This window comes from Geotrypetes seraphini, chromosome 3, assembly GCF_902459505.1.
Source record: "Geotrypetes seraphini chromosome 3, aGeoSer1.1, whole genome shotgun sequence".
Classification (NCBI taxonomy): domain Eukaryota; kingdom Metazoa; phylum Chordata; class Amphibia; order Gymnophiona; family Dermophiidae; genus Geotrypetes; species Geotrypetes seraphini.
The window spans coordinates 312,798,592-312,814,422 of record NC_047086.1 but is presented as its reverse complement, the minus strand read 5'-3'; positions in this window follow the sequence as shown (position 1 = coordinate 312,814,422).

Sequence of the window (15,831 nt, the reverse complement as noted above, 5' to 3'; positions counted from 1 at the left end):
AAAAGAAGATATTTGAAACTACCTTTGAATACCAAGGACTTCTCTTTTGGAACTGCCAATAAACCTAAGACAACCCATCAACTGCCTAGAATTCCGGAAGAAACTAAAGACATACGTATTTTCACTATAGTTACTTTCTTACCCTTCACCCCTCCTTCCTATGCTATGCAATGCTACTGCAAACAATGTAACTTAAGAACTTGTTCTAAATCTTATTGTAAACTGCATAGATTCATTACAGAAAATTGTGGTATATAAGACACTGTATTGTATTGTATTGCATTTTATTGATAGGCTTTTATGTATTCCTATTTTCTTATTTTGGCATGCTTGTTCTCTTATAAGAACACACAGCTTGCATGTAGATTAAGCAAGTTGGAGACTAGCAATCTTTTTTTTTTTTTATTGTCAGTGCTTGTGATGAATTTTTATTTTTTTTAAACAAAACTTTGGTAGGTGTGTGTGCAGTAGTGGATTTAGAAGTAATGTGAAACATTGGTAAGATGAAAACTATGCAACGATCTCACTTGCATTAAGATTTTTCTCCTGAGGCATCGACTCAGCCTTCTGATAAGATATCATAAAATAATTTCTATCTTTACCTTTTACATCACCAGTTTTGCGTTAGTCAGGTACTCTCGAAAGCAGTACATTCAAGATGTTGGCATAGAAACTGTTTTGACATTTTGTCATCTCTAGTTTTCAGTTGCTATAGCCAACAACTTTCAAACAATAAAAAATATAACTAGGAAATGAATGTTTACTCCTTTCTAAAGTTGGCAGCTTAGCGGGATAACATAACTTCCTTTTGAGGCAAATAAACTTAAATAGAAGATGCTATTTTAAACAACTAATAGTTGTTTCATCTTGAACTAAAAAGGAAAAAATGCCTACATATAAAAGGATATGCTGATTATTACCCTGAAGTTTTGGTGGGATTGGTTTCTGAAAAATGACTTACAAGCATAATTGCTCTATGCAAACTTGCAGCAATGAAAAGTAACATGAGATATTCATTGATCATGCAACCTCCCTATAGTCACAGGCATGGGAGCTGGTTCTGTGGTATTTGAGCACCCCTAATATTGAGCAAACTCATTGACTGTGTCTAGGGAAAGGGAATTTCCACTGTGTTCAGCACTCCCAATCATTTTGAAAAATTGGCTCTTACGGTCACAGGAGCAGCTCTGTGGGTGCAGTGGGTGTTAAGCAAGCTCCTTTATTGTGTCTAGAGAAAGGCAATGTATACTGGGTTTGGTGCCTATGCCTTGGTCATCTATTGCAAATGAGTTTATATCCATGTCTACATCAGAGTTGATATGTTTGCACAGATACAATGGAGTGCTGAAAAGTATTCAGCCCAACCAACTTTTTTAATTCTGAGTATTATTTTGTCACTGTTTTCTGAAAAAAGTGTTATTTTAGTTTGCAAAGTACCAATCTGCAAAATTATAATGCTGTTTTGACATTGTTTCAGATCATTGATTGAACCATGTCAACGAAAAGCGTGGAATTTTCAACTGTGGAACTCCGAGCCATCATGAATTTCCTATCCCTGCAGAAGTAAACTCCAAAGGAAATCCATGAATGCTTGATGCAAACATTGAGTGACAAATGCCCATCATACGTACTCCACAGTGAAGAAGTGATGTGCAAACCTTCAGCGTGGATATTTCAAGACTGAAGAAGCAGCAAGGTCTGGGAGATCTCAAATTGTATCAGCTTCTGAAATTGTTGACCATGTCCATGACCTGATTTTGTCAGATCAGCAAATATCAGCTAAAACAATTGTTGCCGGAGCCTAGAAGAGGAAGCAGTAAAGCACACTGAGGACACAGGCCTGCGACTGAAGCGAAAATTGAAGAAAGGAATGTCTGTGATCCTAGTGGGAGACTCAATCCTAAGGAATGTAGACAGTCACATAGCAGGTGGGAGAGAAGATCGACTAGTGACCTGTCTATTAGGAGCGAAAACAAAGGACATCGTGGACAAAATTGGAGAGATCCTGGAAGGAGCAGAGACAGAAGAGACTGCAGTAGTGATCCACATCGGGACAAATGATGTCAGCAGAAGAGACTACAGAAGAAGTGCACTGATAGAACAGTTCAAGATTCAAGATAGCGTTCTCAGAGATCCTACCAGTACCGAGGGCAGATGTGAAGAGGCAGATGGAACTATAATCAATGCTTGGATGAGGAGATGATGTGAAGAAGAGGAGTTCCACTTCGTGAGAAACTGGACAACGTTTTGGGGTAAGAGCAAGCTCTTCAGGAGACATGGACTGCACCTGAATGCGGCAGGAACTAGACTTCTAGCAAACAATGTAGGAAAGGAATAGAACAGGCTTTAAACTAAGAAGAAGGGGAAAGCCAACAGTCGACCAAGGGTCGACGATTCGAAAGAAGGTATCCTGCAAAGATACTAAGGGGAAAAATGGGAAGAAACAATGGGCAAAACACAGGAGTTGACTAACCCAGAAGAGGAGGATAAAAAGATTGCAGCACAAGAGAAGAAAATAAAGTTTGAGGCACAGAGAAAGGAAATGAAGACAAAAAAATACCAGGACCTAAATTGCATATATACTAATGCAAGGAGCCTAAGGAACAAAATGGGGGAATTAGAAGTCATGGCCAAAACTGAGAACATAGACGTCATTGGGGTCTCCGAAACATGGTGGAATGAAGAAAACAAATGGGATATATCACTACCGGGGTAAAAACTCTATCGCCAGGACAGGTCAGGTCAGAAAGGAGGAGGAATAGCCATATACATAAAAGAAAGCATACACTCGACCAGAGTGGACACAGCAGAGACGACCAACAAATTGGAATTGCTATGGGTTAAAATACCGGGAAGGAAATGGTCCGAGATAAAGATGGGCCTGTACTATCGTCCACCTGGGCAAACCAAGCTATTGATGAAGAAATGGAAGCCGAGATGAAGCGAGAATGCAAAAGTGGTAACACGATTATTATGGGAGACTTCAACTATCCCGGGATAGATTGGAGTCTTGGAAGCTCAAAATGCGCCAGAGACTGGATTCCTGGAGACTATAGAGGATTGCTTCATGGATCAACTTGTTAGAGAACCGACGAGAGGGAATGCCACTCTGGACCTAATCCTAAATGGGCTAGGGGGACCTGCGAGGGAAGTGGAAGTAGTGGGACCATTGGGAATCAGCGATCACAATATGATCAAGTTCAAAGTTGAAGTAGGAATACCGAAGGGAAAAAGAACCATGGCGACAACTTTTAACTTCAAGAAAGGAGACTACAAAGCGATGAGAGTAATGGTAAGGAAGTAACTTAGGAACACCTCAAAGAAATGGCAGACTGTAGAACAAGCCTGGTCTTTATTCAAGGACACAGTGATCGAGGCGCAAAATCTGCATATCCCAAGATTCAGAAAAGAGTGCAAAAAGAATCGAACAAAAGACCCAGCATGGATAACAAAACAAGTGAAGAAAGCGATTGGTGATAAGAAGAATTCATTCAGGAAATGGAAAAGAAGGCAAAACTGAGGAGAACTGGAAAGAGCACAGGAAGTATCAAAAAGAATGTAACCATGTGGTTAGAAAAGCCAAAAAGGAATATGAAGAAAGGCTAGCCAAGGAAGCACGAAATTTCAAACCGTTCTTCAGATATGTTAAAGGGAAGCAGCCGGCTAGGTAGGAGGTGGGACCGCTGGATGACGGAGACAGAAAGGGATGGTGAAGGAGGAGAGAGAAGTGGCGGAAAGACTAAACATGTTCTTTTCGTCTGTATTTACAAAAGAGGTCACATCCAACATACCGGAACCTGAGAAAATCTTTAAAGGAGACCAAACAAATAAATTAACATCCATGGAAGTAAGCCTTGAAGACGTACGTAGGCAGTTAGAAAAATTAAAAACCGACAAATCGCCGGGCCCGGACGGATTCCACCCTAAGATACTGAAAGAACTAAAGGAGGAAATAGCGGAACTACTACAGCAAGTTTGCAATCTATCCCTGAAAACAAGAGTGATCCCGGAGGATTGGAAGATAGCCAATGTTACGCCTATCTTTAAAAAGGGATCATTACAGACCGGTGAGTCTGACCTCGGTTCCAGGGAAAATGGTGGAAGCGCTGATAAAAGACAGCATCGATGAGCATTTTGAAAGAACAACTTCTAATCACAAGCCAACATGGCTTCTGCAAGGGGAGATCGTGCCTAACAAACTTACTGCACTTCTTCAAAGAAATTAACAAACGGATGGACAAAGGGGACCCCCATAGACATTGTCTATTTAGATTTCCCAAAAAGCCTTTGACAAGGTACCCCATGAACGCCTACTTCGGAAACTGAAGAACCATGGGATGGAAGGAGACGTACATAGATGGATCAGAAATTGGTTGGCGGGTAGAAAGCAGAAGGTAGGAGTGAAGGGCCACTACTCGGACTGGAGGAAGGTAACGAGTGGTCCCGCAGGGGTTGATGCTCGGACCGCTGCTATTCAATATATTTATAAATGACATAGAAACAGGGACGGAGTGCGAAATAATAAAATTTGCAGACAACACCAAACTTTTTAGTGGTGCTTGGACTAAAGAGGACTGCGAAGAATTACAAAGGGACCTGAACAAGCTAGGGGAGTGGGCGACGAGATGGCAGATGAAGTTCAATGTAGAGGAATGTAAAGTATTGTATGTAGGAAGCAAAAACACGAGGTACAGCTATACGATGGGAGGGATGTTATTGAGTGAGAGTACCCAGGAAAGGGGCTTGGGAGTAATAGTTGATAAGTCAATGAAGCCATCAGCACAGTGCGCAGCGGTCGCTAAGAGAGCAAATAGAATGCTAGGTATAATCAAGAAGGGTATTACAACCAGAACGAAAGAAGTTATCCTGCCGTTGTATTGGGCGATGGTGTGTCCGCATCTGGAGTACTGCATCCAGTATTGGTCGCCGTATCTTAAGAAGGATATGGTGATACTCGAGAGGGTTCAGAGGAGAGCGACACGTTTGATAAAGGGTATGGAAAACTTTTCATACACTGAGAGACTGGAGAGACTGGAGAAACTGGGGCTCTTTTCCCTGGAGAAGAGGAGAATTAGAGGGGATATGATAGAGACTTACAAGAACATGAAGGACATAGAGAAAGTAGAGAGGGACAAGTTCTTCAAACTTTCGAAAAATACAAGAACGAGAGGGCATTCGGAAAAGTTGAAAAGGGACAGATTCAAAACCAATGCTAGGAAGTTTTTCTTCACCCAACGAGTGGTGGACATCTGGAATGCGCTTCCAGAGGGCGTGATAGGACAGAGTACAGTATTAGGGTTCAAGAAGGGATTGGACAATTTTCTGAAGGAAAAGGGGATAGAGGGGTACAGATAGAGGATACTACACAGGTCCTGAACCTTTTGGCCACCGCGCGAGCAGACTGCTGGGCACAATGGACCTCTGGTCTGACCCAGCATAGGCACTTCTTATGTTCTTATGTTGAGACACTACATATATCCAGGCAATGTTCGGGTGTCTAATCCACGAGCAGCTCGGTATGTAGAAGCTGTCAACCAAGTGGGTACCAAAATGTTTGAATGCTGATGAGAAACTACATTGAGTGGACACTTCCAAGTTGATTTTGCATCATTTTCAATGAGCTGGTGCCAACTTTTTGGAATGACTAGTTACTGTTAATGAAACATGGTTATATCACTATGATTCAGAGACAAAACAACAGTCCATGCAATGGCGACACTCTGGTTCTCCAAAGCCAAGGAAATTCAAGATCCAAAAGTCAGAAAGAAAGGTCATGGTCACAGTGTTTTGGGATCAGGAAGGTGTTGCAATAACACTATTTTCCAAAGGGCCAAATAGTTAATGCAGATTACTACTGTAACTTGCTGTGCTGATTAAAGGAGGCATTGAAAGAAAAAAAGGAGAGAGAAGCTGCAAAAGGAGTTCTCTTTTAGCAAGACAATTCATCTACTCAGAAGACTGGCAAAACAATGGATGTTTTTAATGTACTTGGATTTCAGTACATAGACCATCCACCTTGTTTATCAGATCTTGCTCCATCTGACTATTTTCTGTTTCCAAATATTAAAAAGAGTTTGAAAAGGCAACAATTTTTGAGTGATTCGGAGGTGATTGCAACATTTGAGGAATATTTCAGTGACCAGACATCAGAGTATTTATTTTATTTTTTTTGAAGAGTTATAGAAATTTCAGACATGATAAGCCAAGTGTGTTGAACTTATGAGTGAATATAATAATAATAATAATTTTATTTTTGTATACCGCCATACCCAGGGAGTTCTAGGCGGTTCACAACAAATAGAAGAGTTACATACAGTGCAGTTGAAAAACAAGAAGAACATAACAAGTCAATCAAAGGGTCAAAACTAGTTTACATTGACAATTTAAGTGAAGGAGAGGCTAATACAGAGCACATACGGTATGTACTGTAAGAGAGTACAATTTAATTTATGAGAGGGGGGGACAACGCATATTGTATGAGAGGGAGGGGGGCAGGGATCTTGGGGGGGAGGAGGGGGGAAAAAGTATAGAAAGGTAGGCCGTGTTGAGGGGGGGAGGGGAGAGTTAGGGATTTGGTCTGATGCAAAGAAGAGTGTTCGATCTGTTTTCTAATGTGGAGAGGGGGAGCGTTAAGGCAGAGGAGGGGAGCATTAAGGATTTGGTCCATTGAAGAGTAGAGTTTTGAGCTTTTTTCTAAAGTGGAGCTATGAAGAGGCGTCAAGTATAATTTGGGCGAGCCATGAGTTTAGTTTGGCCGCTTGAAAAGAGAAGGTTCGGTCAAGGAATCTTTTAAGATGACAAGCTTTCAGTGAGGGGAAAGCGAACATAGTTATTCTGCGGGAGCTCTTATTATTATAGTTTAGGTTGAAGTGGGGGTAAAGATAGTCAGGCGACATGTGAAATAACTTGTAAGTTTCATTGATCCATGTAATTTCCTTCTTAACTTTTCAGCACCGCATCGTAAGTTGCTATTTATGTTCTGACCAGGAGGTATAGGATCCTCTAAAGCTGAGCTTCCCAAACTTGTCTTGGAGACTCTACATTGGGCAATATTTCCCTTCGCCCTTCGTATCTCATTGTTGCTTTATCTTTTGTGATACCAATTTATTGTTAAGTTATACTTGCTGGTGTTATGTAAACTGCCTCAGCATCAATTTGACGATTTGAGGATAAATTTTCATTAATTTTAAAATGATTGTAACAGAAATTCAAGTGATGTTTGTAAGTTTAAATGATATTTCTGATTACACTTGTAAGTTGTAAAAATGAATAAAGAATTTTAAAAAAAATTGACGATTTGGCAGTATGACCAATGTTCAAAATAAATTAAATAATTCATGAGGTAAATCTGTAGACCCAGCATTTGTAAATTTATCATATGCATATTCATTTTGAGCATCTACAAAATTGAAATGACCATGGAATCTCCACTGAAGATACACCTCTAGGTGTCCAAGGAAAGAGGAGGGGGGAGGAGGTTCCATTGACCATAGAGAAGTTTAACAAGAAGTAAAGTAAGAAAAAGGGAAATACTTTTAAAACCAATAGAAGGAAATATTTTTTCACTCAGAATAGTTAAGCTCTGGAACACGTTGCCAGAGATTGTGGTAAGAATGGATAGAGTAGCTGGTTTTAAGAAAGGTTGGACAATTTCATGGAGAAAAAGTCCATAGTTTGTTATTGAGAACACATGGGGGAAGCCACTGCTTGTCTTAGATCGGTAGCATAGAATGTTGCTACTCTTTGAGTTTTTGGCCAGGTACTAGTGAACTGGATCGGCCACCGTGAGAATGGGCTACTGGGCTTGATAGACCATTGGTCTGACCCAGTAAGGCTATTCTTATGTTCTTAAGGATAACAAATTTGTCATAGAATTCTGTATGGATCATGGAGTATGCAAGACTTGAATACTCTATGACACATACAGCATTAATGAAGGACAGAAGCATAAAACTGGTATTTGGATTATATCCAATTTACCTTTCCTTCCATTTTGAGCTGCATAGGTCTATCAGGGCTACTCAAAGTTCTCACCTATTTGCCTACCCTAATTTAAAATTTTGTCGATACACTTGCATTTCAGGCAGGCAAACTGCAAACTTGGTTAGGTGAATTTATCCCCCAAGCCTTGTTAGTTAAGACTAATTTGTTTGATATATTTATTACCTGATTTAGATGGTTTTTAATGCTGTATTTGTGTATTTCTTATACAATTGTATTTTTTACGGATTGTCCAGCTCTTTTTTATGTGAACTGCCTAGAACTCCTGGTGTTGGTAGTATAAAAGAATAAAGTTATTATTATTAAAAAGAAACCCCTACTATGGAAGACTGATGCCACAAAAAATGATATGAAGTATCTGGAATGAGGTTAGAATGTCAATCTATATAGCTGTGATTCTCAACTCTGTCTTCAGGATATCCCTGACAGTCTAGAATTTTGGATACTCATAGTGAATAGGCATGAGAGAGGTTTGTATGCACTTCCTCCAGTACATGTACAGTAAATCTATTTTGCTTCTATTTTTTATTTTATTATTAATTTTTTGAACTTTAGTATTTAATGCCAACAAAAAGTGCAATGCAATTTATATACAAATAATGATAATCAACCAAGCACTTATAATCAATCAGTATCTATACAAAAGATATAAATTCCCTCCCCCATCCATCATTACCATCAGGAATAATACCACAACAAAAGATATACCCCCCTCCTGCTCCCACCCCCCTATTTATTTTCGATATCCAGAAAACCAAGCTCTCTGGATATGCCCCAAGGACTGAGTTGAGAATATCTGTATGAATTGAGAAATCTGTATGAATCTCTGAGTTGAGAATTTCTGTATGTTGGTGGGACACCTGAAATTGTTTTATTGGCAGTTTTGTGTTACCGATTTTGTTAAAGGTGTTACTTTGTACTGAGCGCAGGTAGTGGTCCATTTCCCTCAGGTCCAGATGAAAGGCATTGGATGGATGGTGGAGAGGTTAAAGGGAAAGGAGAAAGAGGAAAGGGAGAATGGGTTTGAACTGAAGTAATACATAATTCTATTAGCAAAGCTGCAAGATCTCAACAGGCAAGGAGTCCAGGTGAGAAAGAAAAAATGTGCTTTTGTGGAATGAAAATTGTCATTATTTTTTTTCCAGTGTGTGTTTATCTTGCTATTGGGATTATTGAGTATGTAGAGTGGAAATTGTGTCCACAAAGTTCTGGAAGTGAATATATAGGTTGTATATCATGCCGTTTCCCAAAGTGTATTTTATAGACCTCTATTATATCTCCTCTCAGCTGTTTCTCCTCCAGACTGAAGAGCCGTAGCTACTTTAGCTTTCCCTCATAGGAAAGCCAACCTATTCTTCTTATCATTTTTATTGCCCTTCTCTGTACTTTTTCTAATTCTGCAAATTTTTTTTTTTTTTCGATGTGATGACCAGAATATTTGAGATGCGGTTACGACATGAAGTGATACAAAGGTATATATCATTCTCAATGTTGTTCTCTATTCCTTTTCTAATAATTCCTAGAATTATCCCCCAAATTTTATTTAAAAAAGCACTAAAAATTGTTTATACAAGTTTGGGTGCAGGGTCTATTTGTGTGTGCATGTGCAATTTAATTGAATAATAAGCCAATTAGTAACAATAATTGGGATCTTAATAAGCAATTATTGACATTAACTGGTTTTAATTAAATTTTACAAGCGAGTCCAAAAAGGGGGTGCAGAAAAGGGAGGTTTGAGGATGGATTGAGGGTGTTCCTCCATGTCATGTTACATATGTATTTATAGAATAAAGAGGGAATCTACCCTTACCCTCTTTATACTAAGCCTTGGTAGAGGTTTCTACTGTGGCCTGGAGCGCTAAATGCTCTGACACTGCTCCGGCGCTCATAGGAATTCTATGAGCGTCAAAGCATATAGAGCTCTGGTCCGCAGTAGAAACCTATACCACAGCTTAGTAAAAGGGGGGGGGGGGGTTTATTAATATAGGCACAAGGATTTACACCACATTTACCCCCCCCCTTTTTTTTTTTTTTTTACAAAACCGCAAAAGCGTTTTTTAGTGCCGTCATGCTGAATGTTCTGTGTTGCTCCCAACACTCATAGAGATCCTATGATCATCGGGAGCAGCACAGAGCATTCAGCACACTGGCCGGCACAAAAAACTGATTTTACAATTTTGTAAAAAGGGGGGGGGGGGGTTAGTTAGGTGCAGTTCTTAGCACTAAGTGAATACTATTTATAGAATAGTGCTCAGTGAGTTTTATTGTGCCAATTTTTTTAGGCATCAAACAGTATATAGAACCTATACCTATATTTGCTTCTTTAGCCATCGCTGCACACTGAACAGAGAATTTCAATGTATCATCATCGATGACATCTACAGTAGAGAATGACACAGGGACACATTTTTCCCCATCTCTGCAGGAACTCAATTTCTCCATCCCATCCCCATGACTTTTGTTTGCAGTTCCTGCCCCATTCTTGTAAGTTCTGACGTAAACCACACAAGCCTTGAACACTTATGATTTTAAAGTGATTGAGGCTTGTGCAGATGAGGGCAGAGCTTTCAGGAATGTGGCAGGGATAGGAAAAGAACGGGGGAAAATTTTGTCCCTGTGTCATTCTCTAATCTACAATAGACCCTTTTCCTGGGCAGTGGTTCTTGATATGGAACCTTGCATCATATAGCTGGAGTTGGGATACCTCTTGTCCATGTGCATCACTTTCCATTTGCTCAAACTAAATGTCATCTGCCATTTGGATATCCAGTCTCCCAGTCTCATAAGACCCTCTTGCAGTTTATCACAATCCTTTTGTATGTATTCAGATCTCCAAGTCTGCCCTCATATTCTTTATGACAAAAATCACTGACCATTTTTGTAGCAGTCCTTTGGACTGACTCCATCCTGTTTATATCTTTTTGAAGGTGCAGTCTCAAATACAAAGGTACCATTGCCTTCTTTTTCCTGCTACCCATTCCTCTTTCTGTGTCCCCCAGCATCCTTCTGGCTTTTGATGTTGCCCTTTCTAAATGTTTATCATCATACAACCATTCCAAGATCCTGTTCTTTTTTTCATACACTTAAGTATTTCATCCACTACCATACTGATCCCTTGTAGTTTTGCAGCTGAAATGCATGACTCTATATTTTTTCGCACTAAATCTTAGCTGCCAAATTCTAAACCATTTCTCAGGTTTTACTAGACCCTCACCTCGTTCTATCTATACCTTCCAGGGTATCCACCATGTGGTAAACTTTGGTATCATCCACAAAGAGACCAACATTTCCCAACAGCCCTTTCTTAATATTGCTTATAAAAATTTTGATTAGAACTGGAACAAGGACAGATCCCTGAAGTCCATCACTGGAAATGTGTCTATCCTCACTGTGGACTTCCATTTACCACCACCCTTTCCCCTCCCTCTCAACCAGTTTCTGACTCAATCAGTAACTTTAGAGGCCATACCAAGGGTTAGGGTTACCTAGGGTTACCAGATTTTTCTGAACTAAAATCCATATTGTAACACCATTTCTGAAGCTCATATATTGTAACACCACTACTGAAGCACAGGTATTGTAATACCTTTACTGAAACTCAAGCAAACCATTCAGAATTGACTCCCCAATCATTAGTAATGGTAAGGAAGCTTCCAATGAACAATAAACATATGGATCCAGAAAAAGGAGGACAGATTGAGACATCCGAGTTTTACTTTCCATTGTTTTCATTACTTTCCATTGTTTACTTCCATTGCATTCAATTAGGGTAACCATTGAAAGCAATGGAAGTAAAACCTGGAGGTCTCAATCCATATTCCTTTTTATCCCAGGACAAGCAGGCAGCATATTCTTGACTGATGGGTGACGGCACCGACGGAGCCCCGGTACGGACAATTTTAGAGTGATTGCACTCTAAGAACTTTAGAAAGTTCTAGCTAGGCCGCACCGCGCGTGCGCGAGTGCCTTCCCGCCCGACAGAGGCGCGCGGTCCCCAGTTTTCTTAATTCCGCGGAGCTAAGAAGACGCGTGTTTCCAACGGCTGTTGGAAGTTTTTTTCTAAACTGTTCACTTGCCTTCCCGCTCGCGCGTATTTTTCTCTTCATTGTATTTCTTTCTTGTTCTTTTAACGTTTGTAAAAAAAAAAAAAAAAAAAATTGTTTTATTTTTTTCTTTTTCTATTGACTACCCCGGCGGGGCCTGTTGGCACCATCGAAGCCTCCGGCTTCGATTTTGCTACAGCGGTTTTTCCCTTCATGCCCCCGTCACCGGGTTTCAAAAAGTGTCAGCGGTGTGCGCGCCCTATATCCCTCTCCGACCCGCACAAGTGGTGCCTTCAGTGTTTGGGTCCGGACCATAGGGCTGACACCTGCACCCGCTGTAGTTCTTTACAAAAAAGAACTTTAAAAAACCGACAGATTCAGCAACGAATTCTGTTCGGCACCGACATGGAAGTTGCACCAGTATCGGCATCGACAACTTCCTCCAAATCGACACCGACTGTCTCGGCACCGACAGATACATCGCCGACGTCGATCCCTGTAGGTAAGCCGGCTAAGAAGCCTTCCCCTACTGTCCTAGGGCCACCAGTCGAACATGCAGTGAGCCAAGTCCTGCAGACTGAGCGCCGGCCCCGTAAACGCTCCGCTCCCATTGAAGTCACTGCCTCGTCATCGGCATCGACTTCACCTGAGCGTAGAGCGGCACCGAAGGTACCGAGCAAGAAAAGACCGGTACCGGTGCAATCGGGACCTACGTTGGATGAGCGTATTGCCTCTATCCTCCAGGCCCAACTTAAGCAGCAACTACAACAATTGCTCCCGGCTCTGTTAACACCGAATCCTCCAGTGTCGGTACCCAATGAGCCTTCGGTGCCGACCGTCGATCAACCCCTTTTATTGACATCGACTTTGTCGGCACCGCACAAATCCATGTCCATGCCTATTCTATCAGCGGAACCGAAACGACGTTCTGCTCCGGACACTTCTGAACCGGTACCGTTCTCTGAACCCCGTACCGTTCCACACTCCCCTGGTACCGTCTCCAACCGTTCGGGGAAATCGGTACGCAAGACTAAACATGTTGGCACCTCGACTCCACTTTCTCAGGGTCGTCTCCAATCGGTACGGGACCCTGACTTGTGGGATGACTCGGATGATCACCTCGGTACCGAGGAAGATTATTCATCTGAAGAGGAGGATCTATCGGTGCAAGACCCTGCTACTAAGCCAGAGCACTCCTCATTTACCAAATTTTTAAGGGAAATGTCAGACACCCTTTCAATTCCTTTGGAGTCTGATTCTAAAAAGTCCAAGGCATTCTTAGATGCCTTGGACTTTGATCATCCTCCTAAGGAGTTCTTAAAGTTACCCCTCCATGATATCTTGAGGGAAACTTTCTATAAGAACTTGGAAACTCCCTTAACCATCCCGGGAGCCCCAAGAAAATTGGAATCTCTTTATAAAGTCATTCCAATCCCAGGATTCGACAAGCAACAACTTCCCCATGAATCCTTGTTGGTGGAATCAACCCTGAAGAAGTCTGTAGGTGCCAGTGTTTACGCCTCTGTCCCTCCTGGCAGAGAGGGGAAGGCCATGGATAAATTTGGAAAGCGCCTTTACCAAAACGCCATGCTGGCCAACCGTTCAGGTAATTACGCATTCCACTTCTCGTTTTACCTGAAGCATCTCATTCAACAGGTGACCTCTTTTCAGAAGTACATTCCGGACCGTAAACTTCCTGCTTTTCAGCAATGTACCTCTAGTCTTTTGCAACTCAGGAAGTTTATGGTCCGTTCAATTTATGATACTTTTGAACTGACGTCACGGGCCACTGCTATTTCTGTAGCAATGAGAAGGTTGGCATGGTTACGGGTCTCAGAACTGGATGTAAACCATCAAGACCGACTGGCCAATGCGCCTTGCTTAGGGGATGAGCTGTTTGGGGAGTCCATGGATACCGCCACACAAAAGCTCTCCGCGCATGAGACTAGGTGGGACACCTTGTTGAAAAACAAGAAGAAACCTCCTCCTCCTCGACCATTCAGGCAACAACCTTCTTATCAAAGAAGGTTTTCTGCTCGCCCGGCTCAGACTCATCCCCCTCAACCTCGCAGGCAGCGTCAACAGCAGCAACAGGCTCGTCAACAACAACAGCCTGCTGTAAAACCGGCTGTTCAACCTAAGTCTACACAGCCCTTTTGACTCTCTTCTCGAGAACATTGCCAGTCTTCCTCCCTCATGCCTTCTACCTCAGCCCATAGGAGGTCGACTACAGGTGTTTCTGTCTCGATGGGAAGCAATTACCTCCGACCAGTGGGTACTGGCTATCATCGCTCACGGATATGCCCTGAACTTTCAGACTCCTCCACCGTTAAGTCTACCAAAAGAGTCTGCTTCCAACAAGGCTCAGTCCCTCCTTCTCGGTCAGGAGGTTCAATCCCTCCTCCTTCTCAATGCCATCGAACCAGTTCCTCTAGACCAGCAAGGCCTGGGATTTTATTCCCGGTATTTTCTAGTCCCCAAAAAAACCGGAGATCTCAGACCAATATTAGATCTCAGAGATCTCAACAAATGTCTAGTCAAGGAGAAGTTCAAGATGTTATCTCTTGCCACCCTATACCCTCTTCTCTCTCAGGAAGACTGGCTATGTTCCCTCGATCTCAAGGAGGCGTATACTCACATTCCAATTCATCTGATGTCCAGACAATACCTTCGCTTTCTTGTCAACCAACATCATTACCAATACAAGGTGCTACCCTTCGGCTTAGCCTCCTCTCCCAGGGTATTCACCAAATGTCTGATCGTGGTCGCAGCTTATCTCCGCTCCCACAATTTTCAAGTCTTCCCTTATCTGGACGACTGGCTCATCAAGGCTCCTTCTCCTCAGTCCGTTCACAGAGCCACCAATCAGACCATTTCCTTCCTTCGACTGTTGGGGTTCGAGATCAATCTACCCAAGTCACACCTCATTCCAACTCAGCGACTTCAATTCATTGGAGCCATTCTGGATACTGTTCAGATGAGGGCGTTTCTTCCTCCAAACCGCCTTCACACCATCCTTCATCTCTGTCAGCAGGTGTTCCAGAAAACTTCCATCTCTGCAAATCAAATGATGGTACTTTTGGGGCACATGGCATCCACAGTGCATGTCACCCCCTTCGCACGTCTCCACCTGCGTACTCCTCAATGGACCCTAGCGACTCAGTGGTCACAAGCGACGGATCCTTGTTCACAACACATATCTGTGACCTCGTCTCTTCGACAGTCGCTTCTTTGGTGGTTGAACTCATCAAATCTATCCAGAGGTCTACTGTTCCATCTACCTCCTCATCAACTAGTCATCACTACGGATTCCTCCCCCTATGCATGGGGAGCTCACTTGAACGAGTTCCAAACTCAGGGATTTTGGACCACACAGGAAAAGAAGCGCCACATCAATTTCCTGGAACTCAGAGCGATATTTTACGCCCTCAAAGCTTTTCAACATCTCCTCTTTCCTCAGGTTCTTCTCATTTGCACAGACAACCAAGTTGCAATGTATTACATCAACAAACAGGGAGGGACGGGATCCCGCCCTTTATGTCAGGAAGCTCAAAGGATTTGGACATGGGCGACTGCTCGTCACCTATTCCTGAAAGCAGTCTACATCCAAGGGGAACAGAATTGCTTAGCAGACAACCTCAGCAGAATTCTTCAACCTCACGAATGGACTCTCGACCCATCGACTCTCCAGTTCATTTTCTCTCAATGGGGCACTCCTCAGGTGGATCTTTTTGCAGCTCCCCACAACCATCAACTGCCCCTGTTTTGCTCCAGACTTTATTCTCCT